We start from the raw sequence: 11,261 nt of genomic DNA on the forward strand, positions 1-11,261 counted from the left end.
TCAATGTTCCCTAATAGCTGGCTCATTTAGCCACATTTCTTGAGTTACACACAATCAGTGGCTGTTCATAGGCTTAAGTGCATAGTACTTGGGGGGAAAAATAATGCTAGGGAAGTCACTTGAGTTGGAGGACTTCTTTCTCTCTGGAGAGATTACATGCATAAGTCCAATGTGAACTAATGCTGACAAACACAGGGTTATGAAAACCAGAAAGGACCCACTAGGCTGTAGGCTTTCATCCTGCCCTGTTAAAAATAATTCAGTGTTCTTCACAAACTCCCAGGGATAACATGGATTCTGTGCCACTGGATGGGTGGCTCACAGGGCTACCAGCTCATTGAATATAGTCCTGCCATGCGTGAAACTCTTTTAAAAACACAGTGTTTCCCAGTTCTACAGTTATATTCATGCTGTTCACTTTGATTTGAAGTTATCTCCATACATTTACCACCATCACCCTATTCCAGTATGCCTAGAAGGCTCCTAATTATTCCTTAAGTTACATATTCTGTGAAGCCTTTTCTAACTATCCCAAGTTGTGTTACCTTATTTTTTTTGTCTAATGATTTTTAGACAATAAACTTGTAGACAGTACCTACAATATCTTATGTATGTGACTTAGGACCGAGCAAGAGATCAGTAAAATTTCTTAAATGCATAAATTAAGGGAAGTTCAGGATGACAAAAATAAAGTCAAGAAGAGAGGGAGAAAGTGGAAAAGGGAGAGAAAGATGGAAAAAATGGAAAATTAAGTTATAGCCATGGCATTGTGGTATAGACTAGAACACTTTGTGGTATAGACTGGATCATGGAGCTAGAACCTAAATAGTTCTAGCTCTCTCTCCATGACTGTGACTGTGACTATTGCTCTGGGAGTGGCAGTATCTGGGGGAAACAAAATTTTTCCCCTGTGTTTCTCTAAGATTGTTTGCAGCCTCTGAGGTTCTTGTTGTCCATAATAATGACATGTAGAAATTATTATTTTTTACATCAAGAACTCAGAGAAGTCATAAAACTCTAATCCTTTGTAATTAGGCCTTCCTGCAGTCTCTGATATTTATTTGACTTATAAACTGACAGTAATCCCTGTTGAGTATCAATATAAGGAATATCTCACAGTGCTCCTCAGCCTGCTCTGGAACTCCTGGCTTGGCATTTCAGAAGTCAAGGATGGAAACCTCTCCACAGCACCCAATCTTTATTCCCAAATCCTGGGTCACCTCTGTCAAGACTGTTGAGGCCTCCTCTAACTGAATAATGGGGCAAACTTTTACATAAGTGATGGCCAGGCTGAAGTCTTTTGTGAAAGAAACTTCAAGAAGGAGAAATCTTCCAAACATAAGACCAGGCTCAGTTCCTAGGGCCAAAGGCTTGGATACTAGAACATTCCCAAGCATCCAAATGCTGAAAGCAATTGGAGAAAAACAGAAGTGAGCTCTTTGTTTAGAGAAAATAACAATCTGGACCTTTCCCATCTTTAGTTTGTTGACATTGTGGCAGGGGATGTTGCTATGCTAAGTGTTATACATGATTATCCATTCACCTTCATAACAGCAATGAATTAGTTTTTAAATTTATTTCATTTGATTTACAGATGAGTAAATGGAGGCATAGAGTTGTGGCACTAGTTGGGTTCACTGAGATGGAGTTAGGAGTATAAAAGTTTATTGTGGAGTAATGCCTGTGAAAGGATCAGAGGGGAGCAGGATTAGTCAAGGGGAGCCATCAGGCCACTGTATAGACTTGACAAAAAGACTCTGCACATCCAATGGGGAGGAGAGCAAAGACTGCCCTCTAGAAGAAGCTCCTCTTTTGAAGGAAATGTCTAGGTACTTGTACCACTACTGTGCTTACTCACTAGTAGGAGCTGCCTCCACAATAGTGTGACATCAACTTGAAAGTCTAGGTGAGGCCTACTGATGACTGAAGACCATCAGCTATCCACATCCCTCTACCCCTCTCCTGCAAATCTGTTCTGGCAGGGGAAGCTGAATGGCATATCTATAGGTTTTCCACAGGCAGGGAATGTTTCTGACCAAATAAATGGTAGCAAGTGACAGGGCCAGTTTTTGAACCCAGGTGATATGAGTCCAGTCACAGCTTTCCTATAGCTGTGTCTGGTGTAGAGCTGGCAAAAGACAAGCTGCAAGTACTTCCACCTCACTTCTTCATCAAGCTCCCTGCAGACCACTCACCCTGAAAAAGACCTGCGAGTTTCTATGATGGCCAGGACAGCTTTGCTGGTGGGTGCCCGTCTGAAGCCATGATCTGGCCTTCTCACTACTTACCTTACCAGCAGCACAGGCTATGCCCTGGGCTTCCTTCAAAGATGGCCTGCTTTGTCTTTAGCTCTCCTTCTATCCCTTCTGGGCCCTTATCACCCCACTTTCAGCCAAGATTTTTTCAGAGGAAAAGGAAGATTTATCCTCGTTTCTGTTGGTCTCCCAACACATAGTCCCTCTGTCTTCATTTTCACTCAATCATAACAGCAATTTTATAATTTTTCATCCTATTTCCTATCTCAAAAAAAAACCTCAAAGCACATTCTTGTAGAATTTGTCTGAAGAGAGCACCTATGCCTCCAGCATCACATCCAATGTCAACCCTTCCATTTCCTCTTTGTCTTAGTGTCTTCCTTCCCCTGCTAAAATGGACCATTCACATCAGAGTTTTACTGACCATGAGTTTAAGTCCAAAACACCCAGTGGCTGTTCTTTCTCCCTAAATCCTTATAGAACCCTTCTACAAATATAACACACCCTCAGTGGCCAGTTCTGATACAGTCTAGCATGCCAGAGTCCCTTCTCAGATACATTTACTGAAAGGAAATACTCCTGCAACCTTTGCTCCATTATCATTGAGCTGACAAAGGTGCATCAGAGAAAGAAAGGTAGGGAGGGATTTAGAGGAGATTGGCCTTTGTCCCTCCACCCTGATTGGGTACTGAATCATTTCCAAGTCAGGATGACTTTCTACCCAGTTGTTCTCCTATGGAGTCAGCAGTCAGTGTATTAATGTGATCCCTGTGCAGCCCTGAGTGAATAATGATAAGCTGGCACAGATGCAATTATGCATTGACAATTTCAGGGCTGCCTCTGCCAGCCCCATCTATTCCAGCAACTCACAGATTTCAAACTCTACCCTGTGTGGTTTTAAATCACTCAGGACCTAGGCAGGGGACAGTCAACCCACAGGGGTGTGACCATTGTGTAAGGTCATTGGCATGATGAGATTGCACCTTGAAAATTGTGTCACCTTTCCCAAGTGGAACAAGGTGTCACTGAGTCTGTTTATAATATGATACTGTTTTCCTCAATTGTTTTGACATTGAGGCCAGGCTGCAGCAACAACCCAGTGGAAAATGGAGCTAAAGATATGGTAATGTGCCACCTGGGAAATGAAGCAGCATCAAAAATCTAATTTCCATGAACAAATTTTTAGCACAATCACTGATGGAACAATCATATTCACCTAAATCTTTAACTGAGCATTTACAAACTATGATTCCATTAGAGTTTAAACCAGACTACACTTGCAAATGTGTTTTAATAGAAAAACTAATTAAAATAACCTGATATTGTATCTACTGTGAGAATTAAAAAAATGACTATCCACTACAGAATGAGAATAAGTTACAGCACTATTTTTCATGGTATATATTATGAACCAAAGAGATCTCTAAGTCTTGTTAGACATAGAATAAAATCTTAACATAAAATTTGGTTTATGTGCCAATTTTAATTTAATCTTCCAGTTATAGTTAATTATACTGTTCCCTTTATTCAAGGGTATTCTCATGCCATCTCTGAGGGATGCACTCTTGCTCCAATGCCGCCTCAGAGACCTTTGCTTTGATCTCTGAACTTGGTCCTGTCATGGCCTAGTGGAGATCAATCACTCAGGCATCTCCTGGGACATCAGGTCAAGTGGAAAAAGTTCATCCCCTAGGATTCATGGTCCTCAGGACCTTCATAGCATCAACTGTCAATTTGACAAAGCCAGCTGAGTTTCTGTGTGTAATCCACAGATAGCATAATGCAGAGCAATTTATAAGAGACCAGCACTAAACCTTCAGGCTTTATAAAGAGGAAGAGTGATGGAACATCATTCTGCAGTAGGAAAAACACACTGTATATATTTAGCACTGTTTGATAACTGCATAGACGTGGACCAGTTGAATAAGCTCTTTGGGCCTCTGTTTGCTCATCTGTAAATAGGGTGTTTGCCCCATTTTGCAGTGGGTGAGCTGCCTCAGTAGAGTCCTAATCCAGTGTCTTGTGGCTCTGACACATTGTACTCTTGGAATATTCACAGGGGCCCAGTAATTGTTAGTCTTCTTCTACCCACCTCCCCAGTCATTGAGCAACATACACAAAGGTGACATCAAATCTTTCTTTATGTGACCCTGATGAAATTTGATGCAATACATATCAAATTTCATATTGCAAATACGCAATACGCAAATACGTATTGCATGGAGCAATACTATACTATAACAGGGTCCTTGAATAAAATTCTCAGCTCATTGTTGCTCTGGGAAGAAAAGCATTCATTACCAAAAAACAAGCATGTGTCCTATGAAATGACAAATACAGGAAGGTCACAGGGAAGCACAGACACTTTGGCAAAAATTCCAAAATTATAGCCCTGTCAGGCCACACTGGAAAAGAGCCACTTGGAGATCTCTAGTGGGAGTTTACAATATCTTGACACCCAAAAGAAGCCAGCTAGCTTGAGGAAAAGGAATTCCAATGCCCCAGCTTAAGGGCTTATAGCTCATTCACATGGGAAGGGGGAAGGCTAGGAAATGTGGATAAGCATATAAGGACAGCTTGGATTTTCCTAAGCATTTATGCAGATATCAACAGGATAAAGAGAGAGAAAGAGAGATGGAAATAGAGAAGAAGAGAAAGAGCTAATGTCTAACAGAAGTTTGGGATATGGCACACTAAGAAAATGCTAGACTTTTGGTATATATCATTTATCTTCATGCCAGCATTTAAAATTTCAAGTTGATATCATCTGTCTTTCCCTATACTGACTAGGAGATGAATGACTTGTCCAAGGTCATACAGTTAGTCAGAATGTCGATTTTATCTCACCCTTCTCACTCCCATGCTGGTACTTTCTATAAGATTGTATTTCTTACAAAAGAAATGACTAGGGAGTTTTTTAGTGGTACTTTAAGAAGTTGACAATAAAGGCCATGGAAATAAGAATAAGGCCTGCATGTGCATGGACAGTGTGTATTTGATGGTGTTTCATTCAGACCATGGCAAAATTAGCATCCCAAAGACCAGTATCAGTCACATTCTGTTCCTGCCTATGGCAGAGCCAGAGCAATGATATGAACACTCTCTGTCAAACAGAGAGGTGTCATCTATGAAGTGCCATGCAGATTCTTTGCCCTACTTGTGGCCCATGCCAGTGCAAGCTCCTTCCTCACTGGGCACTTTGACCTATCAGGTGGCCATAGGCAGGACTACTAGAACAAGCAAGCCCATCGGACCTCAAAAGCTTGTTTGTAGAGGATGCAGAGCTCTACACATTTAGATGGGAAGCCCAGGTTTCTCTGTTTCTCTGATTCTTGGAAATATGGGGAAAGTTGTGTTGTGCCATTCCCCTTTCCTGGGAAATATACCCACCTTTTTAGCCAAGCTCCTGATTTTTGTCATTGATGATGCATCTTTAATAGACATTCTTGAACACAACTTAGCTCTGCATGCCTGGGTGTTAAGCTCACATCTTTCTTCCTTAAAATTACACCCTCACCACCCCCACAGAAAACAGTATGTGCCAATAAATGAAATCAGCCTTTTAGCAACCATTGGTCTTTTGTGATTTTGGTCTCCCTGGGCTTGAAGGGCTGCAGGTGCTCATTCCTATTCTTAGTCTGTGCCTCTGTTGTCAGAGGGTTTGTGCAGTTGGTACAACCTCATCCTGAGTATTATTGCTTATAGGGATTCTGAAACCATAAATATTTGGTTTCTAAGTTCCCCTGGACATAGAACCTCAGAACTTATGTGCTTGAAGACTCTCAGAACAAATTATATCCAGATAGGACTTTTCTGAAAAAAGTTTAATTAAATCATATCCCTGTAAATATATTTCTATGAGCAACCCATTGTGTCCTGAAGTCTCTGGAAGACAGTATTCCTGTCACTTAGGAAAGGAAGCAGTCTTATGGAAGATGCTTGGAAATGCTCCTCATCTGAGGGAGCTGAGAGCTTCCTGGGTCCAACAGCTATCAGGATGAAAACAAGAGGGAATAAAGGCTTCTGGGCAGTATTGGGTCTATTGGGAGGCATGTATCTGAGTCTTGGAGGCCCCACGGTCCAATCTGTAAGTAACCAGAGGTAACAAATCTCTGTCTCTGCCTCCATCTGGTGGGATATACATGGCACTAGCATTAGGTGCCAGGGGCAAAGCCATTGTCCAACTACTCATTATTTGGAAATAAAGTGCTATTTTCTAATATGCAGAAATTACAGGTTGATAACATGATCCCAATGGAAACAAAGTATAGTGGCTGATTCTTTCTGTCATTCAAATCCTAGTGTCAGCAGGAAATCCCTTCCCCGAAGGTTAAAATAATGATGGTTAGAAAGGGTAGACTTTAAAACATAAATATCAGGTATTTGGGCTTTACTTTATGGAAATTCTTGACCATTTAGCTGTTTGGTAATTGCTAATCCTAGCTGAGTAAATATATGGTGAGTTCCAAATCATTTAATACTAAAATAAGAAAATGGCTCTCATTATATAAAACTTTTCCTTAGAACAACTTCCTTTGACACCAAAGTTCGCCATTCTTTCCAGCTGTGACTAGAGATCATAGAATGTTGTGAAATATCAGAACAGCCACATATACTTTTAATTTCCAATTCAGGAATGTTGGCCAAAGTGATAGGAAACAGGAAACTAAATTTTCTGAGCACTGGTTTATTTTTTTCCCATTCCCCAGCCCCTTCCTTTCCTAGTAGGTTGGAGATCTCTACAAATACTTTCATTCCCATTCTCTTGTCCAGCAGCTAACTCCAGGGCATGGCTGTGGCTGGGCAGAACCTGTTGGAGGGAGGTTAACCCAGGACACAAGGAACCAGCTACCATGCCAGGTTTGTGTCTCAGGATCTTTGCATGGACTATGCATACTGACTGGAAAAATGCCCCTAGCCACAGCTCTTCCCTTGACCAAATTCCTCTTTATTCAGATCTCCTGTTAAATGTGACTTCCTTTGACAAGCTTTATCTGACCTATATAGATAAGGCCATACATATTCCATGCAATTGGTTCTTACTGTATCTTAGGCTTTTCTTTATGACCTATCAGGAAGAATAACAAAGGGATTCTCAGTGGTGAACAGAAGCCAGAGAGCCAGAACATGAGTGTCTTTGAAGGCCAAGGGAGGCAGTTATCATCTGATCAAGGTGCACAAGGTCTGTCCAGAAGGTAGCCAGCCATGTAACATGAAAGACAGAGATATTTATTAAAGAAGATACAAGAAACACTGAACATAGGACAATGATGCCTCAGTCCCCTTCAAAGTAGGCAACTTGGGACTTCACACAGTTCTCCCAATTGCCGTCAGCTTCCCCACTGTATTTTCCTAAATATCACTGATGGTCTGAAATCTTCCCTTTCAATGGTGATTTTAGTTTTGGGAAAAGCCAGAAGTCACAGGACACCAAATCTAGGTTGTGAGGTGCAGGGGCTGAGTCACCTGGATGATTTGATGTTTTGCCAAAAAACTCAGCACCTGCATGAGATATGATACATGAGGAGTGCGTCATCTGTGATGAAGCTGCCACTAACCAGTTGCCATAGCTGAGCCCTCCTGAATCATCTAAATAGCTTCTGTGGAGGGATGTTTAAACTTGACACAAAACTGGATGCAGATTTGTTGCTCTACTCACTTAGTCATTTAGAATGTGCCAGCCACAGAGTACACATGCTCATTCGGTGGCATCTATTTCAATGGTATCAGTAAAGTCTTCATTGTTCATGCATGAACATTTCAGTCCACTCTCCTTGGCTTCCAGGTTACATTGATATCACACAAACCATTCTCCTTATGTAAACAACGACTGGACTTTTTCCAGACAGACCTGGTATACAATGTTTTAGCCTCCTCTAGAGGATGAAAGCAAACCATATAGGGGGCAACTTCCAATTAAAGATGCTGGGATCAGCCTTTGGGTAAACTTATTTCTGTCTTCTTATTCTGTGGATATATATTCTCATACTCCAAGCATTCCATCACTGCCTCAGACCCATTTTTATACTATATTGTTTTCAACCAAACTATGCTGGATTAGAAAACATATATTCTGCTTCCTTTAAGATAATTTTCTGGCATGAACATATTGCAGATTCCTGACTCTGCCTCTTTACTTCTGTTGTAATAACCTATGTCTTCTTACCAGCTTTCTTCCTGGCCTCCTTCCTCAGTAGTTCTGAGCACATCTGTCTTATCTCTAGCTGGGGCCTGTCATGACACCAGCCATTCTCAGCTAGAACTTAAAAAAAAAAAAGAAGCCAGGGTTTAGTTTGTGCTAGGTTTTAGGGGGAGAATTAAAATGACTCAGGAAAAGCAAGACAAGATCTTAATCTTTGAGAGGTTTAAACTTCAGAATGGTTTTATTTATCTGCTGGGAGGCAGACACCTGGAGCAAGAGTGTCTGTGATGAGTTCAGAGGGTAGGTAAGGACACCTTGATTCCCTTTTGCCTGAGTTTAGAATTAATCCTGGGGATGAAGTGTAGGTCATTGTCTGATGTTTACAGTCCAGTGTCTTCACAGGTAGGTAAATGTAGGTTGTATGATCTTTTGATGCTGCCTTCCATTTTGCCATTTCTGCTCTTATTTCTTGATGTCCAAGTCACCCCTAGGGAATATCTGACAACTTTAAAAGATTATAAGGAGTAACAACAGCTGTGACTGGAGGCCATAGAATGTTGTAAAATGTTAAAACTGTCAAATATACTTTCTAATTTTCAATTCAGAAACACTGGCCAAAGTGATGGGAAAGCCAGCATCATTTTCAAAACAACATGTGCATTCTCAGGGGTGTAATAGCAGCTGATATTAGAGATTTTATTTGATACATTCTAGAACTGATCATTCATGTGGAAATACACTTACTTACCTTATAAGGATTGCTACCCAACTGCTCCTTTGGGCTTTCACAGCTCATTAGCACCTTGTTAGAGAGGATTGCAGGTCAAACTCTGGCACCAAAAATCCACTGTAGATAGGTCCTTAGTGACAGGATTATTTGTGTTCTCCTCTTCTGAATTCAATTTGCATGCTAATTACCTTTTGTGCATGCAAAACTACATCTAAGCACATTTAACACATGTACATATATATATATATATATATATATATATATATATATATAGTAGTAATTCTATTCTTCCTCTTTGAATTTCAGTTTCGATACATTACCATCTCACTGAGAAACAATCATATTCATTAGTCCTTTTTAGCCCAGAATTGGAGGTAGTCCTATTCCAAAATTCAAGAAGCCACGTTCATTAATTTAGCTTCCAGAACTTAGGAGCAAGAATGGATTACCTGCATTCCCTGACACAAGGGAGGACTTTTTTCCTGCCTGAGTTATTTCACATGAAAGTATGGAAATTGGTTGTCTAATATTCAATATTGGAGATCTAGTGACTCCTCTCTATCCAAATGTGGCTCCGAGTTCTTTAAATAGTTACTGAGGTCACCATTTTGCCTTCTGTAGTGTGTTTGTGTGCAAGTGTTACGAGCACACACAAAACACACACACTAAAACCCGGTTGCATTAACTGAAGTCTGTTACCTTGCAGATTTACTTTATGGTTTTAATTCAAATGTAATTGACCACAACAATGATGATGGAGCTAAAACTCTTTAGTGGAATTAACTATAAAACATTCCACCCACCGGTGAAATGTGCTACACAGGAAATGTTTATGCAAACACTCTGTTGAAAATTTGTAAATAGGAAAATTTCCTGGAAAACAATAAAAATAGAATTTAGAGGCTAGTGGCATATAAGTGAGAGCAAGTAAACCACATTAGCCCATTCTGAAGCCTCTTTGATTTCTTCCATATATTTTTTTATGTTCATATAATAGGATGGACTTAGCTGATGTCTCCGAATCACCTTGATGCTGCTTTTCCCTGAACGAGTTATAGATTCTCCCTTCAGTGGGGATTCTGCTATGAACCTCAGTGTGGGAGTTAGAGGAAAGATGACATATTTGGGATTCTATGAAACCACTTTCAGTATTTCTCCTAACTTGTATATTATAAGTCTTTCTCAGAAAATGTAATTGAAATTACAGTCTGTATCTCTGGTTAAATAAGACATTATCTGAGAAATTTATCAAGATACTAAGAGGCTGCATGATGTCTGAGTGGGTGTTTCAGCAGTGTTGAGAAAGCCCTGATGTTTAACATGGGGGTCTTGTAGACATTTCTAAAAATAGGCAAGTAAGGGCAGAAAGCCTCTCAGAATAATCTCAAGAGTCACCTTCACCAGGAAGCATTTCTGATCACCACTATCCCCACCCAGTACCCTCACTCCTCATGTGCTTCCAAGGGGCTCCTCATATTTCTATCACAACAGCTTTGGATGCTAAAGAGATTCCACTAGAGGGAGAGCACTTGAATACCATAATTGTGTCTCCTTTGTTTTCAGTCTTTCCAGATCTTAGTACTTAGTAGGTACTCAATCAATACTTGAGATGAGTAATAAAAGGCCGCGTATATTTTCTGTGACTTATGGAAATGAGTTCTTGTTATGTTTTGTACTTAAGTTTACCTCCCCATGCCATCCCCACTTCATTTGCACCAATAAACACCACCATAGACTCATGCTTCAAACTTATTAGAATGATACAGTGCCCACTGTAGCAAATAAACTGGGACATTCCATTTAGAATCAGCAAGTTTCTTATTTCCAGGGTTGTGTGGAAGGAGGGTAAATAATCCCTGCCAGTCTCAGAAGAAATAAAAGAACCACAAGTCTGAAGAGCTTTGGAGGGAGCAATAATGATTATTTCTAACCAACCCCCAGGCAACATCCATGTACAAAAGTCCAGGAGAGGAACCCTTGAATCTTTGTAAATGTTGTTGACTAAACCTCTACTCATCTAGAGTCTATGTCCTGGAAACCACTTGAATATGGAGAACCTCACACTCTGACCACCTCTGGTATAAAGAGTTTAAACTGATAAGACTAGAGTAAACCAGGTTGGGGTAGGTAGGAG

The sequence above is a fragment of the Phyllostomus discolor genome, chromosome 5, assembly GCF_004126475.2.
Source record: "Phyllostomus discolor isolate MPI-MPIP mPhyDis1 chromosome 5, mPhyDis1.pri.v3, whole genome shotgun sequence".
Taxonomy (NCBI): domain Eukaryota; kingdom Metazoa; phylum Chordata; class Mammalia; order Chiroptera; family Phyllostomidae; genus Phyllostomus; species Phyllostomus discolor.